Here is a 15,612-nt window from a genome sequence, read left to right on the forward strand (position 1 = left end):
TGCCATTACTTTCCCTACTACTGATGTAAGGCTCATTGGTCGGTAGTTACTGCCTTTTCCTTGCTTCCGTTTTTGTGCAGAGGGATTACATTTGCTCTTTTCCAGTCCTCTGGAATTACTCCTGTAGCTAGTGACTGGTTGAATAATTCTGTTAATGGTGTTACGAGCACCCCATTAAGCTGTTATGGGGCTCTATTTATCAACATTATTTTTACTAAAATAATGTTGCTGCGAACGGTCGGCGCATGCGCGGGCACTTAATCACGGTATTTTTTGCGAAAATACTGCGATAAGGCTCCAAAAGGGATTAGCAGGGACAGAGCTTTATCGCAAGCTCTGTCCCTGTAAGGGATTTGTAGTAAATCCCTGTGATATTGCCTGAATTCGCAATGCGAATTCACTCGGTAATATCACACTACAATCTGCATTACCAATGCGGATTGTAGTAAATAGAGCCCATGGTATCCTTGGATGTATCCCATCTGGCCCCATTGATTTATCCACTTTAAGTTTTGTCAGTTCTGTTAGGATCTTCTCCTCTGTAAGTATACTTGTAGTTACCTCATGTATATCCTTGCAACTTATCTGTGGCCCCTTTCCCTCTCCTTCCATAGTGAATACAGAGCAGAAATAACCATTTTGATGATCTGTTATGGTCTTGTCTCCCTCCACAAGACTCTCACTGTCTGTCTTCATTCTTATTATTCCACCATTTGATTTTCTTCTTTCATTTATATACTTAAAAAAAGTTGTGGCCCCTTTATTTACTGACTGGGCCATTTTCTCTTCAGCTTGTGCCTTGGCACATCTGATCACCATCTTGGTCTCCTTCCTTCTGACAAGATACACCTCTGGGCCGTATTCAGTTTAGCTGCGAATAGTCTGAATTGGCGATAAATTATTGGCGATATTCGCATGTTTAAATTATCCCCGTATTCAATTTCAAAGACTTTTCGCACCGGCGAAAAGTCTTTGAAAAAAAACGGGGATAAGTTTTCACCATGTTTTTCATGGCGTAACAAAGTGCCAAATTAGGGTTGAGGGGTGCAGGCTTAAAAAAAATAGCCTGCACCCCTGGGGATAGCCCCTAAAAATGAACTGTGCCAAAAAAAGTAAAAAAAAAAATTAGGGACACCCCAAAAAAAATTATTTACATTTTGGGATTGAAAAAAAATAAAAAATATGGCGAACAAGTATTCAAATAACGAAATTAATTCAGGGGGGAAGGGGTTCCCAAGTATGCTGCAGGTGTTTAAAAGAATGCAGGTGGTAGCAGCAGGTGTATTTTTGAAGAATTTTCAAAATGCACTTTAAGGACTTAATAATATGCTTGCACCCATTTTCATGTACCCAAAATTTGATCGGCATAGTTATCTTTTGCCCCCCCAAAAAACTAAGTACTATTCTTCATCACTTCTTCAAAGTCGGGAAAAAACACCTGCTGCGGCTATTTAAAAACCCTATTTACCGTCTGCAGGGAAAAACGGGGATACCCACAGTGATCCCCCATGTCAGGACATCATTGGGGGGGTCCTAGGATGAATTCCCGAAAATTCACTATTTTTCCCGACACTTACCTTTCCGCCGGCTCCCGTTTTCGCTGATTCCTAATTGAATATGGGGATAAAACGGGCACGTGCCCGATACTTTGTCCCCGGAAAACCGCACAGACTTTTTGCACCCATATTGAATATGCCCCTTTGTCTTCATTATTCTGAGTCTGTTTATAATTCCTAAATGCCCTCCTCTTTGCTTTCACACTAGCTGATACTTCTTTTGTAAACCATACTGGCTTCCTTTTCCATGTGCCTTTCCTAACCCTCTGGATACAAAGATCTGTTGCTTTCTCTATTGCACTTTTTAATTCTCCCCACCTCTCCTGCACTCCTTCCAAGTTCCTCCAATCTGCCAATGAATTGCTTACACATCTCCCCATCTCTGCAAATTCAGCCTTCCTAAAATCTAACACCTTTGTTTTTGTGTGGCATGAGTCGCACCGTCTTTGTACTAAACCATACTGCTTGATGGTCACTGGATCCTAAGTTCTCTCCAACACTTACATCTGATATCCTATTACCATTGTGAGTGTGATGTCTAATATAGCATCTTTGCGAGTAGGCTCCCTCACCAGTTGTTTGAGGGATGCTCCCTGTAAGGCATTTAGGAAGTCCCCACTTCTAGTGGAACTTGCAAAAGAGCCCATCCAATTTACATCTGGTAGATTAAAGTCTCCCATGATTATAACCTTTCCATTTAAAGTCATTTTAGTGATGTCTTGCAAGAGGTTCCTGTCCAGTTCCTCCCCCTGGCCTGGTGGTCTGTAAATCACCCCAGTGCAAATAATGGCCCTGATTCAGAGCCGGACACTCTGACCAGAGCGCTCGCTCTGAATCAGGGCCCTCCTCCATTAATATGGAGCGTCCTCCTGGACGCTCGTATAGCTGTGGGTCACCACCCACAGCATATATGAGCGTGCAACAAGATGGTCGCGATGGTCTTGACCATCGCGACCATCGGACTTGCGAGTGAAACCCTGTGGTCGGGTTTCTCAACCACAAGCCCTGGAGTGATTTTGGCTCTATCAGTGATGTCAGTGGGGCCGGCTTCAGACGGTAGGCGTTCCCATGGGAACGCCTCCGTCTGGCAGGCACGCCCCCGGCACGCCCACCAAAGGGGGCGTGCTGTCAATCAACATCGACAGCACGCCCCCTTTGGTGCGAGACCCGGAGCGATGGAAAGTCCTTCGCTCGCCGGGTCTCGCGCATGCGCACGACGGAGCTCCCTCCGTCGTGCGCATGCGCAGTGGGGACCATCGACCCACTTGCGAGCGTACTGTTTCTATGGTCACCCAAAGGGCCTCAGTTTTTTCTGCAATATTTTGCATTGAAGTCGTTTTTATGTTGTTTTTCACATACATTGCTACCCGTCCTCCAATCTTTCCTATTCTGTCTTTTCTAAATAAAGTATATCCCGGTATAGCTATGTCCCCGTCATGTTTTTTATTGCACCATTACTCCGTAATAGCTACAATATCCAGATCATCTCTAGTCACTATTGCTATTAACTCTGAGATTTATCTCCTAAGCTCCTAGCATTTGCACACATAGCTCTAATGGTGCATACACACGGTCAGATATGTCAGATGAACGATTGAACAATTGAACGATTTGAACGATTTCAGACAGTATTAAAATAAATGGAATCGTCCAAATCTGATTGCAAACACATCAGATGTCAGATATCGTTATCTCACAAATGGGAACGCGCATCGTTCATCGTTGCAGTCACACATGTCAGATTTTCTTTCAGATATGAACGATTGAACGATTTTTACAATCGTTATCATTCAGATCTGACAGAAAATCTGACCGTGTGTATGCACCATAAGAGTTTTGCTTGTGCCTCTCTTAGTTCTAGACATGTTCAGAAAGTACATTTGTAATATTATGGCTTTTTTTTATTTTACCTGCTTGTAGATGTTGTTCAACTGTTGCATAAATTACACTTCGTGTTATACTACACTTAGGACCTGATTCTGAACCGCCCGCTAAGGTGCTATCGCTTGCTCTGAGAGATTTTCGCCCATCTGCGTATGCATATAATTTGCAGTGCAAGTCATTCGTTACGATCTGCTTTAGGTAGCTCGTAAGCCACTATCAGGTCAATTTGAGTGACAGATAGTGCCGTTTGTGGATGGTAACAGGGGAAGGTGCATGTGAACGGGGGAGTGGTGTTGCGAACGCAGGCGTGTCTGCCCTCCAAAACGGCGTTTAAAGGGTGTGCATAATTAGCAAAGTAGCGTCATTGTACACGTCACCAGCATGTATTTCAGCCCGCACTGATCACAGTGCTTTCAGTGGGGAAAGGCAACCCCAAGGGCTGCGAGCAGCACCGATGGCTCACTATGGTCCCAATTAATCATACATTTCCCGGAGATGATGTGTGTTGCGAGCGGCAAGGGGGCGTCTTCAGACACTTGCGAGCACAATTTGCCATAGTTCGCTAACACATAGTGGGTGTCCTTACGCGAAGCACTGTGAGCGCTTAATTTAAATATCCGGCCCCTTTTTGCCAGCGAGCGATCGCATCTTGCGAGCGGGTCTGAATGAGCTCCTTAGTGCTTATAATACACGGCTGCCATCGTCATCCATGGCTGCCTCTAGACTGATTTTAAACTTAAAGTTAGGTAAGTCTGATTGAGACATGCTACAGCTGAGCACAAATGTTGCTGTGAAGGCAAAATACAAGCTGTACATAACATTTGGTCATGTTTGGATATTTAAAGCACATTTAAAGTTCCCAATATTTCGGACTATTTGCATTTTCATTGAAAAAATGTGTCTACTGAGCAGGGGGTGAGGATGGGTAGAGCCACACGCCAGCAAAAAAGTGGCGTGGCTTCGTGGGTAGGGTGCATGGGCCCACGGCCCGTACCTCCCGTTTTAGTCACTCCGGGGGTCCCGGAGATGTGGACTGCCCCCAGGGAATTGTTATTTTATATTTCTCTATCAGTCTATGTGCAGTGCAGGCTCCCTCACTGTGTCAGGAGCCGAGTGCTCCACGTAATGAAGCTCCTGTCACTGAGGAGAAGTCCCCAAACAAAAAAATGGCAGGTGCTCAATCAATCTAGTAGTACTTTTCAGGTGCATGAAAGGGAGGGGTCATACCAAATAGAAAAGGGAGGGGGGGGTTTAACCCCCTATTGTTCCTCAGCACACTGAATTATACTTGCATCAATGTATGAACACTATATGATAATAGAACTTCAGAGATAAGCTGCTAGGCCACGTCACAGCTTCTCTGTCACTAGTAGTCCCTAACACTAAGGGGTTCACGTCCGGAGTGCAGGACCCCCCCAGGGCATCACACGAAAATGGAAAAAGAGTGACAGTGCAGTGTAAAGTATAGATGTGTGCGCACACATCTATACGCTGCAGGGGTTTCTATGAGGTAGAGGGCGGGAGGCTTGCCTGCCTTTCCGGGGGTCGGGAGTGGCACCCGATATTCGGGAGGCTCCCGACCAAATCGGGAGGCTCCCTACCCAGAGTATGAACATAATGCATATATTGAGGACCTCAATTCATGCCAGCCCAACATGACCTATTTCACTAGATAACTGTACAAGTCTTGTTTTGCTGAATTCTGGACATTTCAGTGTTAAATTAAGCAAAAAAGCCTTGTTTAGTCCTGATGAATATAATAACTCTGTAATTCAATTATACAATTATGCATAATGTATTAAATATATCTAGCAGCACTAGATAAACAGTATAAAGGTTGTTTTGAAACTTGCATCCAGGATTTGTCTTTTCCCCCCAGAAATTGGAAACCATGTTCCACTGCAAAGAATGTAATGTTCAATTATTGAATTATGCTGCAATGATTTCTAAAAAGACTATACAGAATGAAATAACCTGCTGCATGTACAGTATACATATACTTATATCATAGTGTGTAACTCCTCTATGCAGGATGTACCTAGCTGTAGCCATGCAACAGACCAGCCTATTGTGACCAACCTCTCAGGGTTATGCAGACTGTGCAGTATAGCTGCCATTGGCTGATGTACAGGTCTCCTTGGTTACAGCTGTGTTCAAACACTGTTCCCTGCAACCCCATACAAGCTGCGACACATGACCATAGGACAGTCTCACACCCAGCTAGCTGAAAAAGCTGGTAGGTATTTATCTCTTATTGCATGTTCAGCTGCATAAGTCTGCTGCTGTTGAATTACTAGGTTAGGTAATATGAATGAAATGTACTATAACAAACTAAATACATAAATTAATATTGCATTTATTTTTCAAGTCAACCTAGGTTTATTTATTTCTTTGAGGCTGTTGTTAAATATTATTGTGTTGAATGATGTATAATTTATTTTAATGAACCATTTGACGAATAGTGTAATTGTACTTGTACACAGTGGTTTTGATGGATAATTAAGTCACTTTAAACTTTAAAGACATTTTTATTGGCAGCATGTATGTGCCCAAAAGGACACACGATTCATTTCCAATCAATATCAACATCATATTGGGATCTGTCAGATGTCGTTTGGGACAAATGCTAATGCTGTCATGTGATAACCACATATTACTGTGGGCTCTATTTAATAATGAGCGATAACCTCTAGGGCCTGATTCAGACCCGGTCGCTAAGCCGCGATCGCACGCTATGGCCGATAGTCGCCCGTCTGCTCATGCGTATGCGTCGCAGTGGGCGTGCATGAGCCAGTCACTATGATCGTGAATCGTGCGCTCGTAGCACAAAGACTGAGCGCTACTTGAGTGACAGACAGTGCCGTTTGTGGGTGGTGTCAGGGGAAGGTCTATGTAAACGGGGGTGTGGATGTGTGAACGCAGGCGTGCCTGTGTGTTCTAACGGTGTTTCATGGGCATGCATAATTAGCATGGAGGCGTCATTGTACACGTCACCTGGTTGTATTTCAGCCTGCAGTTATCGCAGTGTTTGCTGCAGAGTAGGGTCTACCTCAAGGGCTACGAGCAGCTCTGATGGCTCTCGATGTGACTGATATTATGTACACATCCTGGAGATGACATGTGCTGCGAAGGAAAAGGGGGCATCTTTAGACTGGCGTACATTCAATCTGCCATCGCTCTCTAAGACATAGAGGGCGTCCTTAAGCCTTGCTGTGTGATCGCGGAATTTGCATACCCTGCCCCTGATGGCTGCGAAAGTGCGCTGCTTTGCGTCCGGGTCTGAATCTGGCCCCTAGTTCTCCCATTTACCAGTAAAATTTCTCAGGCGTTCCCCTACTTAGCCTTCGTTCTTGCTGTGCTCAGGTATGGAGAATGTGATGATGTTATTATCATTATGTCTATCAATGGCGTTTGTGATCAAATTCTCATTGCAGGCATTGGCGGTAAAATCCCCATTGCTGGCAATGAGGACCCAGCAAAACCTTTTGGGCTTCAGCGACGCCTTTTCCAGCTTGTGGGTCTATTCACTAAGTCTTGGAGAGAGATAAAGTGGATGGAGAAAAAGTACCAACCAATCAGCTCCTAACTGACATTTTGCAGGCTGTGTTTGAAAAATGACAGTTAGGAGCTGATTGGATGGAACTTTGGGCCTCATTCAGAGTCGGTCGTTGCAGCCGCTCGGTCGTACGCCACCGATGTTTGCTAAACTGCGCATGCGTAAAATTCGCAATGCGCGTGCGCAAACTAGCTATTACGATCAGAAATTTCTCTCTCCTTCAACTTGGCCAGGTCGTTAGTTTGAGTGACAGGATGAGGCGTTTGTGGGTGGTAACAGGGGAAGGTGCTTGTGAACGGGGGAGTGGAGATCCGAACGCAGGCGTGCCTGACTATGCAAACTAAGTAGTGTCATGGCACATGTGACATGGGAGGTTTTTACACTGACTTGATCATAGTGCTTAAGAGAGGGCATGGTCTACCTTAAGCTCTACGACCAGCTCCGATGGTTCCCGATGGTCTCGATTAATCCATATATGCCCGGAGATGACGTGCATTGCGAACGAGAAAGGGGCGTAGTTTTAGTCTTACGCCGCATCCTCCCCTCGCACGTCCAGCTAACGATCCCAACTTAACGACGCAACTTGCGAGCGCTTCATTTGCATATCCGGCCCCTTTTACCTTACGACCGAGCGGCCACAACGACCGACTCTGAATGAGGTCCTTTATCTCTCTCTACTTTATCTCTCTCCAAGGCTTAGTGAATAGACCCCTTTGCTTGCTATCCGCCAGGCAGCATTAGGCTTTCGGCAACACTGGTGGGAAACACATTGCTGGACCTCGCTGGAAAGGTAAGTAATACTGCTTTTACACCTAAATCCTGGGTCTGACCCGAGATTTGGAACACAGTTCCAATATGGGTCAGACCCATTTTAGACAGACCTTTTCTACTGCAGCGCTGATCTGGATTATTCCCGGATCAGCGCCATTCACACTGCACATGGGTGCAGTGGGACATTTCTCCCGACGCTTGGAGATGACATCATCTCCAAGTGCCGAGAAACCCGGAAGTCCCCATACTGTAAACGGGACCCGGGTCGAATGACCGAGTGTTCCCGTATACACTGCAGGGTTTCACGGGTTGTTCCCGTGTAAAACCCTGCAAGTTAAAAGGGTTGGATTGCTGGGTCACTCGACCCGGGAATCCAACCCTGGCCCCTTTTACACCTAGGAGCAACCCGGGTTAACTCTGCAGTAACCCGGGTTTTAGCTCTGGTGTAAAAGGGGTATAATAGTGACTTCAGCGGTATAATTGTAAGAATCACTGCGAGGTGCAATGATACTAAAAGAAATATACAGCTAGTAACTGAGAAATGAAGCCCTGTTTATGATATAAACTTGTGACTGTGCTGATGATGCCCTTTCAAATTCAGCCATTCTGTACGAGTGCCTAATGGGATCTTTCAGATTTGACAATAAAGTATGTAGTCATATGTGATGGGGATCCAGCTGTTCATGTCTGGACTGAGCCGTGTGTGAAGCGAATCGGTATGAATTACCGCCGGACGCAAGTCCCGACAGCGGCTGCCCGACATGGGTGAAAATCCCGATCGTCCCCAGGTAAGTATTTACTAACTTAACCTCCCCCCCCTAACCCTAACTCTCCTTAGGGGTGCCTAACCCTAATCCCCCCTTCCCCATCACCTATACCTAAATTCCCTGGGGGGGTGCCTAACCCTAAGTCCCCCCCGGGGGTGCCTAACCCTAAGTCCCCCCCAGGGGTGCCTAACCCTAAGTCCCCCCCGGGGGTGCCTAACCCTAAGTCCCACCCGGGGGTGCCTAACCCTAAGTCCCCCTCGGGGTTGCCATACCCTAACCCTCCCTCCCACTAGCCTAACCCTAACCTCCGTGAGGGGGTACCTAACAATAAGTCCCCCCCGGTAGCCCTAAACCTAACCCTCCCTCCCCCCGCGGCTGTCTGCGCTCGGCACCCGGCATCACTTCAATCGTGATGCCGGGGGCCGTTCTCCCGGCGTCAGTAAAATGACAGGCGTCTAGATTTAGACGCCTGTCATTTAACCCTCGCCAGGATAAAGCAGTCGGGAAGCTGGCCGTAAGGATTAGGTGCGCCGGTTTCCCGACAGCATACAGGACCTCATTAAGAGTCGGTCGTTGCGGCCGCACGGTCGTAAGGGAAAAGGGGACGGAAATGCAAATGATGCACTCGCAAGTTGCGTCCTTAAGATCGGATCGTTAGCTGGCCGACCAAGGGGAGGATGCGGCCGTAAGACAAAAAATACGCCCCCTTCTTGTACGCATTACACGTCATCTCCGGCCATATAAGGATTAATCGAGACCATCGGTAACCATTGGAACTGGTCGTAGAGCTTAAGGTTTACCATACCCTCTCTTAAGCACTACAATCAGGTCAGTGTACAAACCACCCATGTCACGTGTGCCATGACACTACTTTGTTAATTATGCACTCCCATAAAACGCCGTTCGCATAATTAGGCACGCCTGCGTTCGGATCTCCACTCCCCCGTTTTCAAGCACCTTCCCCTGTTACCACCCACAAATGCCTTAGTCTGTCACTCAAACTAACGACCTGGCTGTGTTCAAGGAGAGAGAAATTTGCTAGTTTGCGCACGCGCATTGCGAACTTTACGCATGCGCAGTTTAGCGAACATCGGTGGCGTACGACCGTGCGGCCGCAACGACCGACTCTGAATGAGGTCCACGGTGTGAAGCACCTTTAATAAAACTCCCTTTGTAAGTTAACTGACATAAAAGTTATTACAATTATATTGTATTTAATAGAACACATAACGTATTCTGAACTGTTAAATATAGTATAATTTCCTGTAATTAAATTATTTAATTACTGATCAAATGTATTTTATTGATTTGGATTATTAAAGATAGAGGACCTGATTCAGCAAGGATCGCTATTGTTGCTTTCCCGCTAGGCTGTTTTAGCGGGGCACTGCGCTCTGCCCTCCATCTGGAGGGCAAAAAGCGCCCTGCCCTCATCGTGCAGCACACCGCTAAGACAGCCTGCTGGTGCTGTCTTCACCCGCGAGTCGCAGTGTCCCGCGGGAGGGGAAATGTGCGGTGACCCGGTGAATAGATGCTGGGCACATGCGCCCGGCATCTATTCTAGCTGTCAGCAGCACCTGGGGGCTGCCTGGCGTGTCCGTAAGTGCCGGGCACGCCCCAAGAGTGACGAAAAGGTGACGCGTCTTATAGACACGCAACCTTTCGGGTGCGCGCGGAAGTGCCCTCTCTAGCTCCGGCACCCTCCCTGCCGCCGGAGCTAGAGTGAACACTACATGCATATGTATCGCAGTGTACGAAGACTCCACTGCAATCGAGTGATTGACAGGAATCACCGTTTGGGGGTGGTGACGGGGGGTCAGCGAAACGCAGGTGTGCCAGTACGTTTGAACACCTTTGCAGGGGCATGCATAAATTAGGCACTGCTATGCCATACGCAGCTTGGGCTTACACTGCGTGCGATGAGGTTAGCAATTCCTGAGTAAGGTCAGACCTTGTGGTGCAAGTGTGCATGAGGCTCCGATGTTACTCGATGTTACTGATGGTTTTCGCAGTCTTGCTAAGTATTACGGATGTGTGTAAGGTAAGATGGGCGTCCTTATGTCAGGCTGCAATGGCATTGAGATTGCAGTCATTATCATATTTTCGCAGTGAGAATGTGTGCGGAATCGTTATTGCGATCACAATAGAACTCCTTGCTGAATCAGGCCCAGAATTCTCAAAAAAAAAAAAACACCACTACAAACTGGAAACCCTAGCTATATTACAGCAAGTTATTTATTGCAGCACACTGCCGAATGACAAGTGTGGGGGCGGTGTATCAGGCAGTGAAAAGAATGGAGAAGTCTACCAGTGCAGATGTTGTCCATATCAACCAATCAGATTCTAGGTAGCATCAACTACATTCTAGAAATTGATAGGTAGAAGCTGATTGTTACAATTACCTGCTGCCCAGGACTGTATGGCTGCCAACATTCCTCCTCCCTGCTGGCTCCCCACCCACACCTGGAGCGGAATTATACAGCTGGAGAAAATCGGAACTATATCTGAAAGATCAGGGCGAGAGCACAGCTGGTGGAGGTAGAGAGACGCATCAATGGTGCGCTGCAGCACAGGTGTGGCTGGTCCTGTGAGAGGGACCAACCAATTAGAAGGTAGCAGCATAACTTAGTGCCGGCCTCCTATATGACATGCCAAGACAGGGTGGGACCTGTTTGTACCACCAAATTAGACCACACGCAGTTCTGTAGCCGGCCCCCAGAGACTCACCGGACCCTAGGTGGGGGGCGCCTTAGTTGCCAAGCAGGTTATCCGACCCTGGATACATCACCCCCTAGGCAAATAGCAGAGCTACAGTACCATCCATTCATTCACTGACGGCATAGGGCTGGGGGAGGCCCAGCCATTGACAGAGGGCTGGGCTTTACCCCAAGCCTGATGGGCACGTCTCCAAATAACGTCACGCAGGCGGCGTGGCCTATGGAAATGAGGCCACGCCCCCAATTTCTATTACAGGGCGCTATGTACCGGCCCGGCACAGGGTGCTCAGACCCCTGGAGCCGGCCCTGGCACTGGGGTTGAGGCAGAGGCCAGGGAAGCTGGAGGGATAAGGAGGAGTTTTCTGGACTTTTCAGCCTGAATTTGAGAATACATCTTGTTTGCCGATATAGTGATCTGTATCTCCATATACCGTGTGGTTAAAAGCTCTATCGTGATGATTCTTACATGATACTTACCCCAGGGAATTTCTTCTGTGGCAGCAATCATCCCACCTAGTCATCTCATTACCTAGGAGAGATAGATGCTGTGCCATGAACATTTAGGGCCTGATGCAGATTTACAAATAAATTGGGTATATGTTGGCATATGTTCCTTCCAAACTGCATGAACGGTAATCTGTATATCTGCCCAAGTTTATCTTTATGTCCACCTCTGTATAACCCAGGGTTGTGTCAACACTCACTCACGGAAGTGACAAAGCCCTGTTACAGCTATGTACCGCCTATTCAGATAAGACTGAAATGTGTATGACTGTAGAACTCAATCATACATATGCGCAGTGTGATAACATGTGAGATATGCTCCATGACCAGGCATACATTCAGCCCTGCATCAGCCCCATAATGTTCCGTACTGCAGAAATAATACACTAGTCACAGTGTCATCTTGATTACTAATATTACTCTGAGAAACTTCTTATTTTCTTTTAAAATTCCCATGTTGTGCAGTTAACATTTGCGTATTACTGCAATTTAGTTGCATGGACTTCATTTGCTTAATGTTCATAGAGTTTAATAGGACAAGTGATTGATCTCTGATTGCCCGTGTGAAGCTTTGGGACTTTCTACAAGGCAATACATAGAAAAATGTATAGCTGCAATACTCTGAGAGGTGGTAGCCACGGAATTCCCTCAGGTGCTTAACACAGTAGGCACAAATGCCGAAGGTACAGCTGAGTACACAAAGTGGGATTTTGGTAGTGTGCCACAAGGTACACAGAGGTTTTGGCACTGGTTGAGCAGTGCGTAGCATGCAGTAAAGTACATGGAGGTATCGGCACTGGTTGAGCAGTAGTTAGTGTGCAGTAAGGTACACAGAGGTGTTGGCACTGGTTGAGCAGTGTGTACCGTGCAGTAAGGTACACAGAGGTGTTGGCATTGGTTGAGCAGTGTGTAGCATGCAGTAAGGTACACGGAGGTGTCGGCACTGGTTGAGCAGTGTGTAGCGTGCAGTAAAGTACACGGAGGTGTCGGCACTGGTTGAGCAGTGTGTACCGTGCAGTAAGGTACACGGAGGTGTTGGTACTGGTTGAGCAGTGTGCAGTAAAGTACACGGAGGTGTCAGCACTGGTTGAGCAGTGTGTAGTGTGCAGTAAGGTACACGGAGGTGTTGGTACTGGTTGAGCAGTGTGCAGTAAAGTACACGAAGGTGTTGGTACTGGGTGAGCAGTGTGTAGCGGGCAGTAAGTACACGGAGGTGTCGGCACTGGTTGAGCAGTGTGTAGTGTGCAGTAAGGTACACGGAGGTGTCGGCACTTGTTGAGCAATGTGTACCGTGCAGTAAGGTACACGGAGGTGTCGGCACTGGTTGAGCAGTGTGTAGCATGCAGTAAAGTACACGGAGGTGTCGGCACTGGTTGAGCAGTGTGTACCGCGCAGTAAGGTACACGGAGGTGTCGGCACTGGTTGAGCAGTGTGTACCGTGCAGTAAGGTACACGGAGGTGTCGGCACTGGTTGAGCAGTGTGTAGCATGCAGTAAGGTACGCAGAGGTGTCGGCACTGGTTGAGCAGTGTGTAGCGTGCAGTAAGGTACACAGAGGTGTTGGCATTGGTTGAGCAGTGTGTAGCATGCAGTAAGGTACGCGGAGGTGTCGGCACTGGTTGAGCAGTGTGTAGCATGCAGTAAGGTACGTGGAGGTGTCGGCACTGGTTGAGCAGTGTGTAGCGTGCAGTAAAGTACGCGGAGGTGTTGGCACTGGTTGAGCAGTGTGTAGCGTGCAATAAGGTACACAGAGGTGTCGGCACTGGTTGAGCAGTGTGTAGCGCGCAGTAAGGTACACGGAGTTGTTGGCACTGGTTGAGCAATGGTTAGTGGCAGTAAGGTACACGGAGGTGTTGGCACTGGTTGAGCAGTGCATGACATGCAGTAAGGTACATGGAGGTGTTGGTACTGGTTGAGCAGTGTGTAGCGTGCAGTAAGGTACACGGAGGTGTTGGCACTGGTTGAGCAGTGTGTAGCGTGCAGTAAGGTACGCGGAGGTGTTGGCACTGGTTGAGCAGTGTGTAACGTGCAGTAAGGTACATGGAGGTGTTGGTACTGGTTGAGCAGTGTGTAGCGTGCAGTAAGGTACACGGAGGTGTTGGCACTGGTTGAGCAGTGTGTAGCGTGCAGTAAGGTACGCGGAGGTGTCGGTACTGGTTGAGCAGTGTGTAGCGTGCAGTAAGGTACGCGGAGGTGTTGGCACTGGTTGAGCAGTGTGTAGCGTGCAGTAAGGTACACGGAGTTGTTGGCACTGGTTGAGCAGTGTGTAGCGTGCAGTAAGGTATACGGCGTTGCTAGGACTGGTTGAGCAATGGTTAGTGGCAGTAAGGTACACGGAGGTGTTGGTACTGGGTGAGCATGCGTAGCGTGCAGTAAGGTACACGGAGTTGTTGGCACTGTTTATACATTGCGTAGCGTGCAATAAGGTACACAGAAGTGTTGCCATTGTTTGAACAGCATGTAGTTTGCAATAGGGTATACGGAGGTGTTGGCACTGTTTGGACAGTGCATAGCATGTATCAAGTTACACATATGTGTTGGCACTATGGGAACATCATGTAACAGGAGTCATGACTGTATTGGCACTGTGGGATCAGTGCGTAGCGTTCAATGAGATACACGGGTGTGTTGGCACTATGGGAACACTGCGTAGCGTGCAATGAGATACACGGAGTATATTGCAGTAACTCAGAAGCTCAAAACAGACAGCAAGTACATAGAGTACACACACCTAGCTGATAAATGCAAACAGGTGGAATTGGAGCAACGGTTGCTCCAATTACACCTGTTTGCATTTATCAGCTAGGTGTGTGTGTACTTGCTGTCTGTTTTGAGCTTCTGAGTTACTGCAAACTCAGCACTGCATAAGGACGCCCACTTTACATTGCACACATACGTAATACTTAGCAGAATAGCATTTATGTTATAGAGGCAGAAACTGCAAAGAGAGAGTGACTGAGACAGGTGAAGGGAGGGGGCTTCTTTCAAAGTCACTTAGAAAGTACTCAGGTCTTTAACATTTAACTCTTTAAATTACATATTCGAGCAAATATAATGAAACTCCATTTTATTATTTCCCACAATGAGAGCAACAGAGTACTTAGATGGTATGAGGACTGGAAACACCGCACATGCAAATCATACTTGCCTACTTTTGAAAAAGAACTTCAGGGAGATAGTGAAAGAAACACCTATGAGCGTGCGATAAAGTGGACATGTACTGCTACATCTGAGAGGCGTGCTATAGAATTGTTTTACATCCAAATGTAAACGAGCCCAAAAGCAGTCAGTAAGATCAACATGTTGATGAAAACACACTGATACTTTTCAGAAAATGCATGTAGTCATATGGATCATTCTGCCTTATAACCAATGCAGGGAAATTATACTAATGATCCCATTTGAATGTATTTATCTCAGTTTTTAATATAACAACTTCATAATGGGGGGAGGGTACAATCAGGGAGATTGCTAGACTCTTCAGGGAGTCAGAGAGATTTCTACTATTTCAGGGAGTCTCCCCGACAATCAGGGAGAGTTGGCAACTATGATGCAAATGCATGTATGGATGTGCTGCTGTTGAGGAAACAGAACATAGGAGTTTAAACAACACTGGAAGCGAACTATACTGGAGAGTATAGTTCTGGAGCAGGAGCACCTATGTTGAACACAATTGATACTTGGGCACTGGATGAGTGCCCTCTTATAGTGTCTGGGTGATGGATAATTCCCTTCATGAGTCATTGGTGCTGGAGGTTAGTGGTAACAGCTGACAGAAGTGTTATGTTATCTTTATCCTGAGGCTGAGCCCAGCTGGGTTCTGTTATGGATTCTAAAAGGACCAGCAATCAGTGGCAT

The 15,612-nt window shown here is 47.0% G+C and overlaps 1 protein-coding gene and 1 pseudogene across 2 annotated transcripts in view; one reads left to right on the plus strand and one right to left on the minus strand.

The window, feature by feature from the left end:
• The window catches only part of LOC148511695 (uncharacterized), a 59,744-nt pseudogene extending 57,481 nt beyond the window's left edge, over positions 1-2,263 (minus strand).
• Positions 2,264-5,588: 3,325 nt separating this feature from the next.
• The window catches only part of AKAP14 (A-kinase anchoring protein 14), a 34,841-nt gene continuing 24,817 nt past the window's right edge, over positions 5,589-15,612 (plus strand). For both annotated transcript variants that reach the window (XM_088482833.1, XM_088482834.1), the window contains exon 1: positions 5,589-5,676. The gene's annotated coding sequence lies outside the window, so the exon portion shown is untranslated. The remainder of the gene's footprint in view (positions 5,677-15,612) is intronic.

Source organism: Taudactylus pleione, unplaced genomic scaffold, assembly GCF_031769625.1.
Source record: "Taudactylus pleione unplaced genomic scaffold, aTauple2 ptg000296l, whole genome shotgun sequence".
In the NCBI taxonomy this organism is placed as follows: domain Eukaryota; kingdom Metazoa; phylum Chordata; class Amphibia; order Anura; family Myobatrachidae; genus Taudactylus; species Taudactylus pleione.